Raw genomic sequence first — 18,042 nt, forward strand, 5'->3', positions numbered from 1 at the left:
GTGCCTAGACTTGGTCCAGGCATTCAAGCATTCAACAACTTGTTGACTATCTAGTTTCTCCCCGTTCTGGCTCCGATCGCTTGGGTGATTTCTGTTGGATCGAATTTAAGCTAGAGGGGGGGGGGGTGAATAATGATTTAAAAATTAATTTCAAAGAGATGCAGCGGAAAAAGAAAAGACACAGAGAATCAAGAACACCAAGATTTTACTTGGTTCGGAGCCTAGGTCGACTCCTACTCCAAGGCACGCGGTCGTTGACCGCTTTCGCTGGACAATCACTATCAATCCGTAAAATGGTTACAACTCGAAAGTACAAGTATTAAATGAAGAACAAGTATACCGACAATACAAAGGGTGAAGAAAATTAGAAGTCAGATGTTGGAGTAGCAGAGCGCAGTTGAATACTTTGAAGCAGCGTATAGGAGCACACGATGTTCTGTTCGAATTGATTAAAGAGGTTGCACCCCGAGGCTCCCTTTTATAGCAATTGTGAGACTGATTCAAATCCTCGATCCTCGCGATCAGCTTTGACCCGAAGCAGATCGGGTGACCGATCCCCGCTTCGGTTGACCGATCAAATGATCTCCACCTCATCTGATCCGCTCGCTCTGCTCCGCTCTGGTCAAATCCTATCCAAGGTTCGGTCGACCGATAAACAGGTTCAGTCGACCGATCAGTCTTCTCTGACCCGATCATCTCGGTCCACTCCAGTCGATGATCATCTTTGGTTCGGTCGACCGATACCAAGGTCCGGTCGAACCCGATCCCCTGGTCAAACCCGATCCATCCACTGGAGCTTTGACCTGCCGCTGCTTGGGGGTTCGGTCGATAGATCCCGGTCAGTTCTAACCCTGCATAAAAATGTTAGTTTCCTGTAAAACAGAGTTAGAACAGAAAAAAGAATAGCAATTAGATTCCGTCTCACCGAGACCGGAATCTAGTCAAGATCTCGACTTAAAGTTCCGAAATAGCTCTAAGTCGGATCGACGCCTAAGTTCCCTTCCCGGGAATGCGTCCTCACAGTCACTCAACTCCAGTAACTTACCTTCACCCACCTGTCAGACGTCCGGTCAGCTCTTCGACCCGTCTGGACTTCGCGCCAACTATCCGGTTAGCCCGTCGACCTAGCTAGACTTCGTGCCAAAAGTCCGGTCGGCCCGTCGACCCGTTTGGACTTCGTGCCAACTATCCAGTCAGTCTGTCGACCTGTCTGGACTTCTCCTGCACACTCAATCAAAGTGTTAAACAACACAAAAACTAACTTAACCTAATTTGTCATTCATCAAAATCTGAGTTAGAATGTTAGTGCTAACCGCACCAATAATTTTTGCCATCCAGAATAAGGCTCACCCAAACCTATTTTCCAGACTTCTCCTCGAGCAAGCTTCAGCTCTGACTTCTCATCCCTTGGAAATGCCACACGATTCCTTCTCATCCGCCAGCATACTCTTCCGCAGCGCCTCGTCCCTTAGACCAATTGAGCTCGTCGACTCTCTCCCGTGCCATCCTTCTCACTAGATGCGTCTTTCGTTTAACTTCCTATGCTCCTAAATTCTTGCACACTTAGACACAAGACATTAAACAAACACAAGATCTAACTTAACTCGGTTGACCACATCAAAACTACCTTGGGGTACTAACAGTTACGACCTAAAAAATAGGATTTTATTGTGCTTGTAAATTAAAACTCGAAAGTGTGTGTTGTTCATTGAATTCCAGTAACTACATTATTTCGTACCAAATGGCACGATACAAGAACTTCATTGACAAAGGTTAGAACCTAGGTTTGACACCATATCTACCTTCTCCTCAGTCAATCCTTCCCAGTGATTGATATTTTGGTAAAATTTGACTACCTTAGTTCCATCAGTGAATTTCAGTCAAACCCACTGATGGACCTAGAGAGGTTAGATTGTACCCAAATCAATTTTTGTGGCTTTCTGATGCATCAAGGACTCTAACGGTATCGTTTATTATTGATTTACATCTCTCCGAAGCTGATCTAATCTTACGATAAATTCCAGCCTGAATGTGGGTCTAATATGAAAAAATATCAGGCCCACCGGTGGGCCTGATGTGAGATAATATCAAGCCCAAGCTAGACCTGATATGGGAAAATATACTAATGTCTTTTACGTGTAGGTGGAGTTTTTTAAGGGTATAGATAGCTTATACTTTGATATGTGGCATCAAGGTCTATGACCTATTTTATCAAGAGAGTTTAAAATGATTCAAGTAAATGACCAACACAAACCAAATCGTAAATAATTGTTTACCACCTATAAATATTTTGAATGAAATCGATTCTTACCTACTTAAAAATTTTATCTAGCGGGTTAGATTGTGTCTTTTTTGTAATGTGCTATACAGAGAGTTTGATATTTAAGAGATCAACTGCATTTAAGAAAAAATCAAATTAAATCTCATAGATTTAGAGTTGGACATAAAATTATGACAGACAAAATCTGGATCGAGCAAGTGTGATTGTTGTCTATATGCATACTTCAATATACATATATAAAAAAAATTGTGATATGATGTTGTTATGATAAAAAAATTATGATATGATATTGTTATGATAAAAAAGTTATTTGTATCAAAACATGGGCTTGATATGGGCAGCTTGGGTCTGATATTATCTCACATCAGGCCCACCGATGGGCCAAATATTTTTTATATTAGACTCACGTTCTGACTGAAATTTATCGTAAGATTATATCAGCTTCGAAGAGATGTAAATCAATAATAGACAGTACCATTAGAGTTCTTGATGCATCAGAAAGCCACAGGAATTGATTTGGCTGTAATCTGACCTCTCTAAGTCTATTAGTGGATTTTGGTCAAAATCTACTTATGGACTTTGGGTAGTCATATTTTACCAAAATGTCGATCAATGTGAAGGGTTGAGTGAGCAAAAGCTAGATATGGTGTCAAACCTAGGTTCTAACCACTATTAATGAAGTTCTTATGTCGTGTAATTTTGCATGGAATATTGCAGTTGCTGGGATTCAATGAACAACACACACTTTCAAATTTTAATTTACAAGCACGACAAAACCCTATTTTTTAGGTCACTTAGAGTTGAAACTCAATTTGTAACCCTATTTGTTATTCAGGAAATAATTTAACTATACAATTCTCACACCAGTGGACGTGATATTTCCCACATCAGGCCCATGTTCTAGCTGAAATTTATCGTAAGATTAGATTGACTCCAGAGAGATGTAAATCAACAATAGACGATACCGTTGGAGTCCATGATGCATTAGAAAGTCACATGAATTGATTTGAGTGCAATCTGATCTCTCTAGGTCCATTAGTGGATTTTAACTGAAATTCACTGTTGGAACTAACTAGGGTAGTCAAATTTTACCAAGATATCAATCACTAGGAAGGATTGACTGAGGAGAAGGTAGATATGATGTCAAACCTAGGTTTTAACCTTTGTCAATGAAGTTCTTGTGTCGTGTCATTTGGCACGGAATAATGCTGTTGCTGGAATTCAATGAACAACACACACTTTCGAGTTTTAATTTACAAGCACAACAAAATCCTATTTTTTAGGTCATAACTTAGAGTTGAAACACAATTTACAACCTTATTTGTTATTCAGGAAATAATTCAACTATACAATTCTCACATCAAGATTAAAAAGGATATAATATTTTCCCATATCAGGCCCACGTTCTGGCCGAAATTTATCATAAGATTAGATCAGCTTCGAAGATATGTAAATTAACAATAGATGGCACTGTTAGAGCCCTTGATGCATCAAAAAGCCATAGGAATTAATTTGGGTAAAATTTGACTTCTCTAGATCCATCAGTTGATTTTGACCAAAATCTATTGATGGACCTAAGGTAGTCAGATTTCACTAAAACATTGATCACTAGGAAGGTTTGAGTGAGGAGAAGGTATATATGGTGTCAAACCTAGGTTCTAACCTTTATCAATGAAGTTCTTATGTCGTGTCATTTGGCACGGAACAGTGTAATTGCTGGAATTCAATGAACATCACACACTTTCAAGTTTTAATTTACAAGCACAACAAAACCCTATTTTTTAGGTCGTAACTTAGAGTTGAAACTCAATTTACTACCATATTTGTTATTTAGGAAATAATTCAGCTATACAATTCTCACATCAGAATTAAAAAGGGCTTGATAATTTCCCATATCAAGTCACCGTTGGACCTAATATGATCCCATATCAGGCCTAACTTAGGTCTGACATTTTTTCATATTAGGCCCAGCTTAGGCCTGATATTATTTCACATCAGGTCCATTGGTGGGCCTGATATTTTCCCATATCAGGCTCACATTCTAGCTGAAATTTAGCGTAAAATTAGATCAGCTATGAAGAGATGTAAATCAACAATAGACGACATCGTTGGAGTCCTTGATGTATCAGAAAGCCATAGGAATTGATTTGGGTGTAATCTGACCTCTCTACTTCTCTAGGTCCATTAGTAGATTTTGACCAAAATTCGATGATGGACCTAAGGTAGTCAGATCTCACCAAAATATCGATCACTGGGAAGGGTTAAGCGAGGAAAAGGTAAATATGGTGTCAAACCTAGGTTATAACTACTGTCAATAAATTTCTTGTGTCGTGTCATTTGGCACGGAACAATGCAATTGCTAGAATTCAATGAACAACACACAGTTTCAAGTTTTAATTTACAAGCACAACAAAATCTTATTTTTTAGGTCGTAACTTAGAGTTGAAACTCAATTTACAACCCTATTTGTTATTCAGAAAATAATTCAACTATACAATTCTTACATTAGGATTAAAAATGGCTTGATATGATCCCATATCAGGCCTAACATAGGCCTAACATGTTCTAGTTAAAACTTATCGTGATTTAGTCATAACTTACAGATGAAACCCAATTTACAAGCATCCACTTTGAAATATTTAGACAATTGTAGCTTTACATTGCCTACCGAACTTTTTTTCATACAACGATGGATGTAATACATACAAAGATGATCCAAGTAACAAATATATACAAAAATGTAGATTTACATTACAACATTGGATGTACTACATACAATACATACAAAAATGATCAAAATAACACCACTTTACAAAATTATAGTTTTGCATTCCTTACCCAATAATTTTTCTTGCAACACTAGATAATTAATCTGATTTTATACAGAACCTGCCCCTCAAGATTGATGATAGTACATCAATTCTAAATTTTTTCATGTCTCCTTGATTGAAGTTTATCTCTAAATCATAACAGATATCGAATGTATTGCATCATAAAGAAGACACAATCAACTTTGTAAATAACATTAGCAATTTAATCTTTTATATTTAATATACAATTGTTATATTCATATTGTTTCTCGTTTACTTCCTTGGCTTCTTGTTGTGGACATTCCATTGTGAGAGAGACTCATTTGTCCAATAGATGATGACTTTGTAAGTATAGATGAATAGCAGCAAGTTGCTCATGAGTATATTGTTTTATCTTTGCCACATGTAAGAATGAACAAACAATTTATCAAATGAACATCAACTATAATTTTTAATTTATACTACAATACTAACATGTTGGTGCGGGAAGCATCCGACAATCGAACCTGAATTTTGAAAATGGCAAAGGATTCAAAGTTAAAATTATTTGTGATCTAATGTGTTGAATGAGCTTGCAGGAAAAGTCCTAAGGTATCTTAGGCAAAAGTCTTAGCTGCGGTTAAGCAGACAGGAAAATTCTAGGGGGTGGTAACCTTAGGTCCTAGAGGGTGGTAACCCTAGGCAGAAAACCATGGCGGGTCGAGGTCTTCGGGCAAAAGTCCTAGAGTCAGATACTCTAGGTGAAAATCCCGGTATCGCAGATTGGGTGGAAAGTCTGGGCGGGTCGTGGAGCGGATGTCCAGCAGAAAGATCTAAATACTTGGGCGCTGAGCAAAAGCCAGTTGATCTGGAGGATCGAACTAGTAACAGGTATACTCTCTTGAGTGGAGTAGGTGAGGATGCGTTCCCGGCTAAGGGAACAGTAGGCGTCGGTTCGACCTAGGGTTTCCAGTCGGAAATACGAAGTCAGAATCGGACAATTCGGAGACTGTCAAACACTTCTGTTATCATGTTTATTATGTGCTAACTTTGTTTTGCAGGATATATTGTTGTTTTGTGGACTAACGTAGCTTGCAAGATGAAGAAAGAGCTCAAATCCTCAGATGAACAATGTCCGGGGCGCCTCCATGGAGCTTGGAGGCGCCTCGGATGCTTTGGAAGAAGGAGCGCGCGAAGTCAAGCTGGAGGCACCCTCAAGGAGTGATGAGGCGTCTCGGATGGGCTTGAAGGCGCCCTCCATGGCATTGGAGGCGCCTTCAAGAGGATGAGCAGCGACTTCTTCAGCCCTTATTTTCGCTGCGGAATCAATGGAGTTGAAGGCGCCCTCAATGGGCTTTATAAGGAGGTCTCGAGCAGCAGCATGATCAATGAAGTTCCAAGCAATCTTCTTCAGCGCACTGCTAACGAGGCGATCCGGCTAAGCTACAACAAGACCTTGAAGACCCGAAGATGCGAAATTTCAATTCTTTGTTGTCGGTATAGCTTTTTCAATACTGTCATTATAATAATTCTTGTAATATTTGCGCGATTATAGTTGTTGCCCAAAGTAAACGCTCAACGAGTGTGGACCTTGGAGTAGGAGTCGCCCAAGGCTCTGAACCAAATAAATCTTGGTGTCTTTCTGTGTTCCTTTATTTATTATTCCGCTAGGTTATCCGATAAGTTTTATGAATACAAAAAGTGAAAGCCACGAACGCTATCCCCCCCTCTAGCTCATCTCGATCCAACATAACATACACATGAATATTGGATGCTCACTATTGATTCAAACTCATATTTCAATTTAGAGCTATTTGCAAGAGAATTATAATGATTAAAAGTCATTACTTTGGTGTCCATTGACAACAAGTGAAAGTGTGCACTATCAGTGGATAAAGGTATAAAATTATACCTAACTCCTTCATCTTCAATATATATCTTTATCACTTGTTGTTGCATGCCAAACTTCATTGCGGAATTTTTTGCCAACTACAAATATGCAAAGGCATATTTATTTAACAAAATAATAAAATATATTATAATATTATATATTATCAAATCATTTAAATTTCTTACAGTGAAGAAGGTGGAATAATATATAGACTTGTTATATAGCCTACCATACGAGGATGCTCCTCTAAACAAAATTTTACAATAGATGTCAATTAACTCTCCTTTTGTAAACACTTCTCCATTCAGACCAAATAAGAAGGAAGCCACAGTTAAACCAAAGGGTAGTTTCTCCCAAACAAAATCAATTGTACACCTGCAAAGTAAATCAATTACTATAATAAATTAAGGAAGGAACCAGATAATTTTCATAACTTTTTATTGAATTAAGTAGACCATGTATTTCAGAATTCACACTACCATACTTTAGGTTTCCCAATTATTTTAACAAGTAGACCACATCTTTGTCTTATTTTTTCTTCTTCGAGGTCTTAAATTGCTTCTTCACATACTACGACTAGAAACATTAAATACATTTAATTAATAATTTAAATCTAACATCTACAACTAATTAATATGTATATACACACTTACGACAATGACTTATTTTCTCATTTTGTTGAGTTGTGCAATCCTAAGTGCATCCTTTTCTGCCTCTTCTTCGGAATTGCCTTCCAACATTGAGATAATCTCTGTTTTTTCTTCCATATCATCCCCACCAAGTTTTCCTTTCTCCTTGTCCATAACATCTTTAGCTTCACCTTCTTTTACAATTTTTTCAGTCTCTTCTACTGCTATGATGTTCTCGATAGGCTTGTATATTTTTATTTTACTCTGCTTCCTCTTAAGTAAATTTTTTTGCCACAATGGACTATCAATTGGAGTATGCCTATAATCATACCGACTACGGTCACATAATCTCCTACTTCTTGTTCCAAAAGCAACTAGGTCTTGTGGATCGACTACACGCTCGCTTGATTGACCTTCCATGCATTTAGTTTCTATTATTTCGATTAATTCTTTCACCCTTTCATTCATATGCATGTTCTCCAATGTTAACTCCTTGATTCAGTTTGTTTAAACGATGCATTTACGATATTTCTTATTACCTTACCATTCAGCTTCAATGTCATCTAATTGTGATATCTCCATTAGACATGAAATATCATTAGCCAAATCAAGGTTCTCAACCAATATTTTTTCAAATTGGGTAGGGATTAATTCAATCATAATATGTACAATTATAAAAACAAATATAATAAACTATATATTTACTTTGAATAGGTGACAGTCTTTAATATTTATCTCTTCAGGTGATATTCAGTTTAACAAGGTCTTCACCTTATTAATATGTGAAGGAATATTTCTCCGCTTGTTTATTCGTGCTCCTTCAATATTGTATGATTTTTAGATTGGAACATGCTCCAAAACCATGCCTGATTCATCATAATAAGTGTTACATAATCATAAATGTACACAAAATATTATCAAATTTAACATAAAAATTATACTCACAGGCAAAAGATCAGCAAATTGTTAGAGTGTATACTAAAAGCTTAGCTTTTGGTATAAACATTTATCTAGAAATAAGAATCACATTGGTCAAATGTCTACATTTATGATAAATGTAGTTGTTCAATTAATTTATATTGTAGATAACATGGTGTGTGGTGTCACACACAGAGGATCATGTTATCAGTATCTTATAAATTATAAACAGTAGCTCACGACCATAATGGAAAGGAACAAACCATTGGAAGGTCGTAGTGTAATTAGGTATCAGTTTATCTTGACTGTATAATTACACTAGTACACTCAGAGTGTATTGAGTAGGACCATTTGAGGTCGTTTCTTTTATACTGACTTTATAAAGAAACAAAGACCTCGGTTATTATGGAAGTGTGTGCTCTTAATCCTAATATAATAACAAGCACATATATTTGATATTTATTTCTTTAATTTATCAATGGGTGAGATTTAGTTCGATAAATCAATAAGCCCGATAAGTTGGGAAATGATATCACTTATAGTGTGTGTTGTTGATTATAAAAGGAAACTGTGTCCTAGAGATACTAGGTTGATAATGTCCTCAAGAGGAGCTCATAAGGATTGTCATGTTAAACCCTGCAGGTGGACTTAGTCCGACATGATAATAAGGTTGAGTGGTACTACTCTTGGACTAAGATATTAATTAAATGAGTTGTCAGTAACTCACTTAATTAGTGGATATTCGATATCTTAAACACAGGGAGACTAACACACTCATAATAAGAAGGAGTCCAAAAATATAATTTGGGATTGGTGCGGTAGTTCAATAATAGTTCTCTAGTGGAAAGAATTATTATTGATAAAATTAAGTTGTGTGTTCGGGGCGAACACGGGATGCTTAATTTTATCGGGAGACCAAAACCAATTTCTCCTCTCGGTCCCTATCGTAGCCTCTTATTTATAGAGTACTATACCCACCTATACCCACCTTCATACCCATGAGAAAGGGGCCGGCCAAGCTAGCTTGTGGTTCAAGCTAGGGCCGGCCAAGCCTTGGTTGGCCCTAGCTTGTACCTAAGCTTAGGTGGTCGGCATCCATTAAATTAAAAAGAATTTTAATTTTAATTTTTATTATGTGGAAGATATAATTTATTACAGAGAATTAAAATTAAAATATATCTCTTTAAAAAGATCTACAAAAAGATTAAAAGAAAGAGATTAGATCTCTTTCCTTATTTGTAGATTGGAAAGATATTTTATTTTTTCTCTCTGAAAAATTATTCACATGTTGAAAATTAAAATTATAGAAATTTCTTTTTATCAACCATGAAGGGATTTTAAAAGGAAATTTTATTTTTTAAAATTTCCAAAGACAAAAAAGGAAGTTTTAATTGTTGATTAAAATTATCCTATTTGCTCTACATGAGGTGGCCGACCACATACAATTAATTAGGAAAATTTATTTAATTTTTTCTTAATTAATTATTGTCAAGGAAAGTTAAGGAAAATTTATTATAAATAAATTTCCTTATTTGCCAAAGCCAAGGAATATAAAAGAAGGGGTAGGGGTGCCTTCATGGTGAACAATCTCTATTATTTTTCTCCCTCTTTTCCTTGGTGTGGTGGCCGACCCTTCCCTTTCTCTCTTCTCCTCTTGTTGGCCGAAACCTATCTTCTTGGTGGAGCTTTTGTTTGTGGCCGGATCAAGGAAGGAGAAGAAGGAGAGAAAGCAAGTCTCATCTCTAGCATCCCTTGGAGCATTGGTGGTGGCCGAAATTATTCATCCTTGAAGAAAATTATTGTGGTCGTCCATCCTCTTCCTTTCTTCCTCTTTTGTGGTGGCCGAAACTTATCTCTTGCTTGGAGTTCTTGTGGTGACCGGATACTACTTGGATAAAAAGAAGAAGAAGGAGAGAAAGCTTGTATCCCTTGGAGCTTGGTTGGTGTTTTGTTCTTCATCCTTGGTGAAGCTTCTTTGTGTTGGCCGAACCTAGCTAGGAGAAGAAGAAGGTGCTTGGTGGTTTCTCATCTCGGAAGATCGTTGCCCACACAACGTCCGAGGTTAGAAGAGGAATACGGTAGAAGATCAAGAGGTTTTTCTACAAGGTATAACTAGTAATTTTTCTTTCCGCATCATACTAGTTATTTATGGAAATAATACCAAATACAAGAGGCTTACGATTCTAGAATTTTGAATATGTTTTTCGATGTTGTGTTCTTTTATTTTTTTCTTTTCCTTGTGATTTGATTGTTCTTTTCGGTTAACCTAAAGTTATTTTAGGAAATTAAATATTAGCTTTCTATAAAAGGTTTTGTCTAGTCGGTGGTGGTTGCTCCCATATCCAAGAAGGCCATGTGCCTCGCCACGTCAGTACTGGGAACCAATTATGGAAATTAATATTTAATGGAATTAATAACTTGAGGTGATTTGGGTCGAACGTGTTAAGTTCCGCAGGAGATCCAAGTCAAAACCTAAAAGAACAAATAGATTAAGTTTTGGATCAAACGTGTTAAGTTCCGTAGACGATCCAAAATTTAATTTAAAAGAACATATGGTAGCTAGGAAAAGGTTCAGACCTTTGTACAAAATTTTTGTACAGTGGAACCTCTAGGTTTTCCGAGTAGCAACCAACAATTGGTATCAGAGCTAGGGTTTTGCCTCTGTGTATTTGGTATTAGTTTAATTATGCACATGTCATACATAATTTAGGCAGGTTAATAGTAGGATGTGCTAACTTTGTGGATGCAGGATCCAACTATTATGGCTTTTAGTTATTATGTGTTTGATTGGACCCTTGGACATGTCAAGGGAATTTATATGTGTGTGCATGATTGTATTATAAAATACAGCAGGAGCTGTATTTAGTTTTATTAGGATTTTATTTTTGATCTAGATACATGTACATTCCTTTTATGGAATATAGGATCAAAAATGTAAAATTCTATTTATGTCGCGGATCGAATCTTGCAAAGCATGGAACCTTCTAAGGACCAGAGGCGCAGCGGAACTAGGAGCAAGATGGATGCGACAGCTAGTCCTGGTGGCTGTGGCCAAATATGGCAGCAGCTTGGGATGACAACACACGGAGGACAACTAGAGATAAAAGCCATAATAGTTGAAAATTAGATTTTCTATTTATTGCTTTTATATTGTCATATGTGCATGTTGGTTTACATATTTAGTAGGCTAGCATAGTTAAAATTCCTCATTTATAAATAACTAAGTGGGAGGGATTTTTAAGTAAATCTCATGGTCTCCATTCTTGGTTTGTAAGTGATGCAAACAAGCTTGCGTTGGCTCGAGTGCCTTCCTCCATAACGGATGAGCTTGTTTATGGATCACTAGAATCAGACTTCCATTTTGGATGACTATAGGAAGTTAATTAAGGCGTGTGATCTTCCCCAACGGAAGGGCATAATCTTATTAATGGACTTAGTGTCAAGAAATGGTATACACTTAGACACATTTAATAGTATCCTCCCAACGGAGTCACTACTATCACTTGTGTGACCAAAGGAAACCAACTATTGATTTGTCATAAAACTAGATTGGCAATATAATAAAATTAATAAACCCCTCTTACAAATGTTTGAATTTGTATACGTCCACACTAACGTGGCATACAAGATTCATGGTGTTTGAGGTAATTTTATTTGTCAAAAAGTTATATTGACAAGATAGTCAATGGGTAAAACCCTCCTCTTACAAATGATGAATTTGTATATGTCCACACTAACGTGGCATGCAAAATTCACGGTGTTTGAGGTGTTGGTGAATTTAAATAATATTGTTTGAGGAATCAATGTTATTTTAAATTCAAAGAGTTTTGACCAAATATTTGATCAAAGACAGATCAACTATTAATTTTATTCGTCATAAAGTAAAGTTGACGAGATAATAAAATTAATGAATAAAATCTCCTCTTCGATTTTGTATACGCAAAATTTATGGAGATTTTAAGGAGTTGATCTTGACCAAATATTTTTGTGATTCTTAGGATGTTTGTCAATCCCTAGTAGTCATACTATAGAAAAAGACTTAGTAGTCCTAATTGTAATGATTGAAAATAGGACTTGGACATTAAGGTAGACTGTCTTCTTAGAACTAAGAACAATTTAGGTGTATTTATTCATTAGTTGAAACATGTCTAGTGGTGTTATCTACCAGAACCTGGAGTGTAGATACAAGATGCCATTAATCATGTCTGCAATTCATTGCAGGGTTCCAGGAAACCCGACAACTAAATGAAAGGTAAATCACCGTCCACATGGGCACTACTGTAAAAGTGGTAGCTATTGCAGTGGGAGATGTTTATCCTTTGATAAGAATAAAATATGGATTTTAAGTAATTGTCTTTACGTACCAAGTTTAGAAAGAACCTGATTTCAGTTTCTAAACTATTATAGATATTGTGTCTATTTTGATAACAAAGTTGTTATCAAGAAAAATAGGGAAGTTATCTATTCTGGTATGATGGTTGACAATTTATAATCCAATAACTCCCACGATGCAACAAATAGAAATTAGTAACACATCTTCTAATTTTAAGAGAAAGCAACCTTCGGAAATGAACCAATTATATCTTTGGCATCTAAAAGCTAGGTTATACTTGAGTAGGATTCATTGGTAGCCAATGAACTTTTGGGTTCATTGGTAGTGGAAATATTTCCAACCTGCGAGTCTTACTTGGAAGGAAAATAACCAAGAAGCTTTTAAGTCCAAGGGGTATGGAGTCAAAGATATGTTGAAATCGGTTCATTCTGATTTGTGTGATCCTATGACTATCCAGACAAGAGGTAGTATTGAATATTTTGTCTATTTTATAGACAACTATTCAAGATACAAATAAATTTACTTAATGTACCGCATGACTAAGTACTTTGATTAGTTCAAAGAGTACAAGGTTGATGCGGAGAAATGTTAAAGTAAAAAGTCACTATGGAAGATCGTAGTGGCAAGTACCTCTTGAGAGATTTTAGGTGTCACTTATCAGTAGTTGGATTTCAATCCCAACTAACTGCATCTGGTACACCCCAATAGAATGGTGTAGTAGAAAGAAGGTAAAGGACTCTTATGGAATAATTAGATAGATAATGAGTTATTCAGAAAATTACCAAATTTGTTTTAAGGATAAAACTCTGAAAACGAAAGTGAACATAGTACCTTCCAAGTTAGAACTCTCTACTCATATAGAATTGCTGAATATGCGTAAGCCTATTTTGAAGCATATTCGGATTCGGGTAATCCAGCACATATGTTAAAGAGAGATAATAATAAGTTGGATAGGAGTTCACTTGTTTGTAAGTTATCCTAGATAAACAAAAGTAGGTTTATAGTCTTAAAAATCAGAAGGTCATTGTTAGCATCAATGACTGATTTTAAAAGGACTATATAATGAACCACGTGTTCATAAGTAAATTTGTTCTTACGGAAATAATAAAAGACATGTCTAATCTAGTACCAACTGTACAAGATGAGATATCACAAGGAAACTGCAACACGTATCACAAATGATACACAATTGCAGAAAGTGCCTCATCGTAGTGGGAGGGTTGTTAGGCAACCTAAAAAGATTCATGTTTTGGGAGAATTTTTGGACTCGATCCCAGGAGGACATGAACCTGATCTCCGGACATATGACGAAGCACTCCAAGATAAAGATGCAGCATCTTGGCAAAGAGTAATGAATAATAGAATTAGAATATATGTATTCTAATAAAGTCTGGAAGCTTGTAGAACCACCAAATGGTGTAAAGCCTTTGGGTGTAAAAAGGTCTATAATAGGAAAAGAGGGATAGACAGGAAGGAAGAAACTTTCAAAGCAAGGCTTGATGAAAAAGGAAACTTTTTCACTGGTAGCCATGCTTAAGTCTATCCGGATTCTTTTATCTATTTGGCAAGTGGATGTCAAGACAGCATTCTTTAATGGAAGTCTTGAAGAAAGCATCCATATAAAGCAACCAGAAGGATTCATTGCAAAGGGCTAAGAGCATCTTGTGTGCAAGCTCAATCAGTCTATGGACTGAGGCAAAGCTTCAAGGTCTTGGAACATCCGGTTTATCAAAGTAATCCAAACCTATGGATTTATTTAGTAACCGGAAAAGTCTTGTGTATATAAAAGGTGTGATGGAAACGTGGTGATATTTCTTGTACTATACGTAGATAACATTTTTGGTAGTTGGAAACAATATCAAAATATTGTCAGAAGTAAGGGTATGGTTATCCAAACAATTCGATATAAAGGACTTGGGAGAATGTATATATTCTTGAAATCAAAGTAATAAGGGATCGCAAGAAAAGAATATTTTACTTATCTCAAGCTTTATACATCGAAAAAAAATCCTTGCTCGTTTTAAGCATGCAAAACCCCAAGAAAGGTTTCCTACCTTTTTAGCATGGAGTAACTTTATTTTTTAAAATTTCCAAAGACAAAAAAGGAAGTTTTAATTGTTGATTAAAATTATCCTATTTGCTCTACATGAGGTGGCCGGCCACATATAATTAATTAGGAAAATTTATTTAATTTTTTCTTAATTAATTGTTGTCAAGGAAAGTTAAGGAAAATTTATTATAAATAAATTTCCTTATTTGCCAAAGCCAAGGAATATAAAAGAAGGGGTAGGGGTGCCTTCATGGTGAACAATCTCTATTATTTTTCTCCCTCTTTTCCTTGGTGTGGTGGTCGGCCCTTCCCTTTCTCTCTTCTCCTCTTGTTGGCCGAAACCTATCTTCTTGGTGGAGCTTTTGTTTGTGGCCGGATCAAGGAAGGAGAAGAAGGAGAGAAAGCAAGTCTCATCTCTAGCATCCCTTGGAGCATTGGTGGTGGCCGAAATTATTCATCCTTGAAGAAAATTATTGTGGCCGGCCATCCTCTTCCTTTCTTCCTCTTTTGTGGTGGCTGAAACTTATCTCTTGCTTGGAGTTCTTGTGGTGGCCGGATACTACTTGGAGAAGAAGAAGAAGAAGGAGAGAAAGCTTGTATCCCTTGGAGCTTGGTTGGTGTTTTGTTCTTCATCCTTAGTGAAGCTTCTTTGTGTTGGCCGAACCTAGCTAGGAGAAGAAGAAGGTGCTTGGTGGTTTCTCATCTCGGAAGATCGTTGCCCACACAACGTCCGAGGTTAGAAGAGGAATACGGTAGAAGATCAAGAGGTTTTTCTACAAGGTATAACTAGTAATTTTTCTTTCTGCATCATACTAGTTATTTATGGAAATAATACCAAATACAAGAGGCTTACGATTCTAGAATTTCGAATATGTTTTTCGATGTTGTGTTCTTTTGTTTTTTCTTTTCCTTGTGATTTGATTGTTCTTTTCGGTTAACCTAAAGTTATTTTAGGAAATTAAATATTAGCTTTCTATAAAAGGTTTTGTCTAGTCGGTGGTGGTTGCTCCCATATCCAAGAAGGCCGTGTGCCTCGCCACGTCAGTACTGGGAACCAATTATGAAAATTAATATTTAATGGAATTAATAACTTGAGGTGATTTGGGTCGAACGTGTTAAGTTCCGCAGGAGATCCAAGTCAAAACCTAAAAGAACAAATAGATTAAGTTTTGGATCAAACGTGTTAAGTTCCGCAGGCGATCCAAAGTTTAATTTAAAAGAACACATGGTAGCTAGGAAAAGGTTCAGACCTTTGTACAAAATTTTTGTACAGTGGAGCCTCTAGGTTTTCCGAGTAGCAACCAACACAAATCCCTTTAGGTAAGGGAGTGTGTGGTGGTCTTGGGGTCATACATTTGAGTTAATGAAAATAAATCCCCAATCATAGCTAATTGTGGAGCCATAATTTAATGGATAACTTCAACCTAGTTGAATCTACCAAGATTCTTAAAATTATTTACTATATCTATAACACCTAAAGGAAGTTTATACGCACTAGAAGAAAATAAAACACAAACAAATATATACAAAATGTAGAATTTGTAAAATAATAAAACATCAGTATGTGCTTCAACTCTATTGGAATAAAATTTCATCAACTTCTCAATTCTTGATCTAGTTATGGGTTTGTTATTTGAGAAGTGAGAAAGAAAGAGGCCACCCGACGCTTGATTTGAATTCATAGGAATCGAAACACCTCGGTCTATAATACCAAGCAATAAAGATACGTCTCTTCGTGTAAATGTAACAGGTACACCTAAAAATCACAAATTAATAGTTATATTGTATGATATTTTTTTGCATACCAAAATGGAAAAAATAAAATATTAAATTTCTAAAACTATTTGGTGCTTAAGATTAAAAATTGGGAGTTGTACCTGAGAATCTAAAGGTTTGAGATGTCAAATTTCAATTTTGAAATATATTGACCAATATATGATGAATATGTTGGATTTCTTGTATGTCAAAGAATACACAAAAGAGAGACTATTTGATCATTGTTATGTGTCGATCATGTAAAAAACAGATCCATGATATCTTTCTTTGATTGTGAATGGTTGAAAAAAAAAAGTATTAAAGTGACCCCATACACTGTTCCAATATAGTTTCTGGCCAAAATCAACTACGACCTATAATTTTTATAAATATAATTTATTAACAGTAAAATTAAAACTGGTGGAATATTTTCCAATTCGAGATGCACATTATTTTGGAGGGTCTGATATGATCTCATATCAAGTCTAACAAGGGACTGATATGGTAAACTATCAGGCCCAACGTGGGCTTGATATGATTTGTTGGGCTTGATATTTTACCATATTAAGCCTAACATGATGATCCCATATCCTATGATTTCTGGATATATCCTATGGTTTTTGGATATATCCTATGATTTCTGGATATATCTTATGAGTTTATAAGGTGAACAAGTTCATGATACTTACCTTTGCTGTCGCAGCTTCTTGCTTCATTCTGAAAGGAAAGTATTTACGGGAAACAAATCCCTAAACACTTGAATGGGGAGACCACTGTGTGGATTTTGTCGGAGGCCCTTAATGTCCGTAGCCTTAGATGTGTGGATTTCATCGGAAAGACTTGATGTCACCTTAGAGGGACACACTGTGGGATTCCGTCGAAAACCCTAGATGGCGGGGCACACAAAGACTAAGTTTTGGTGGGGGACGATGACCATGGATTTCCACGAGGTAAGAAAGAGGGGAATGAGTCTAGCATGCATCTGAACCATTTTATTAATTTTAAATTTTAAACAAAACAAATGTGGCTTGGATGCATTAGAAAACAATGTCTGGAGAGAGGGGATTTAAGAGGTTGGCGGGAGGGGTAGGAAGGGAATAACATTATTTTTGTGCTCTTTTCAGTAGTTTTGAAACCAGGGTGTTTGTTTTGGTAAATAAATAAACGTGGCCGCTCCTTTTGGTAAAAAGCTGAATTTATGATTTAAGTATTAAGCCCTAGATAGAGTTGAGTTGGTTAGTACATAATAGAGTTATTATCACAGGGTAAAAGTTCAAATCTCAATAAAGCCGAGAAAAAACATAGCTTCCTAATTACCTCCTTACAGATGGTCGTGGGTAACAGATTTCACATTTTGCTACCATGATTGAATTATTAAATTATACTAGCGATCGTG

This window comes from Zingiber officinale, chromosome 2A, assembly GCF_018446385.1.
Source record: "Zingiber officinale cultivar Zhangliang chromosome 2A, Zo_v1.1, whole genome shotgun sequence".
In the NCBI taxonomy this organism is placed as follows: domain Eukaryota; kingdom Viridiplantae; phylum Streptophyta; class Magnoliopsida; order Zingiberales; family Zingiberaceae; genus Zingiber; species Zingiber officinale.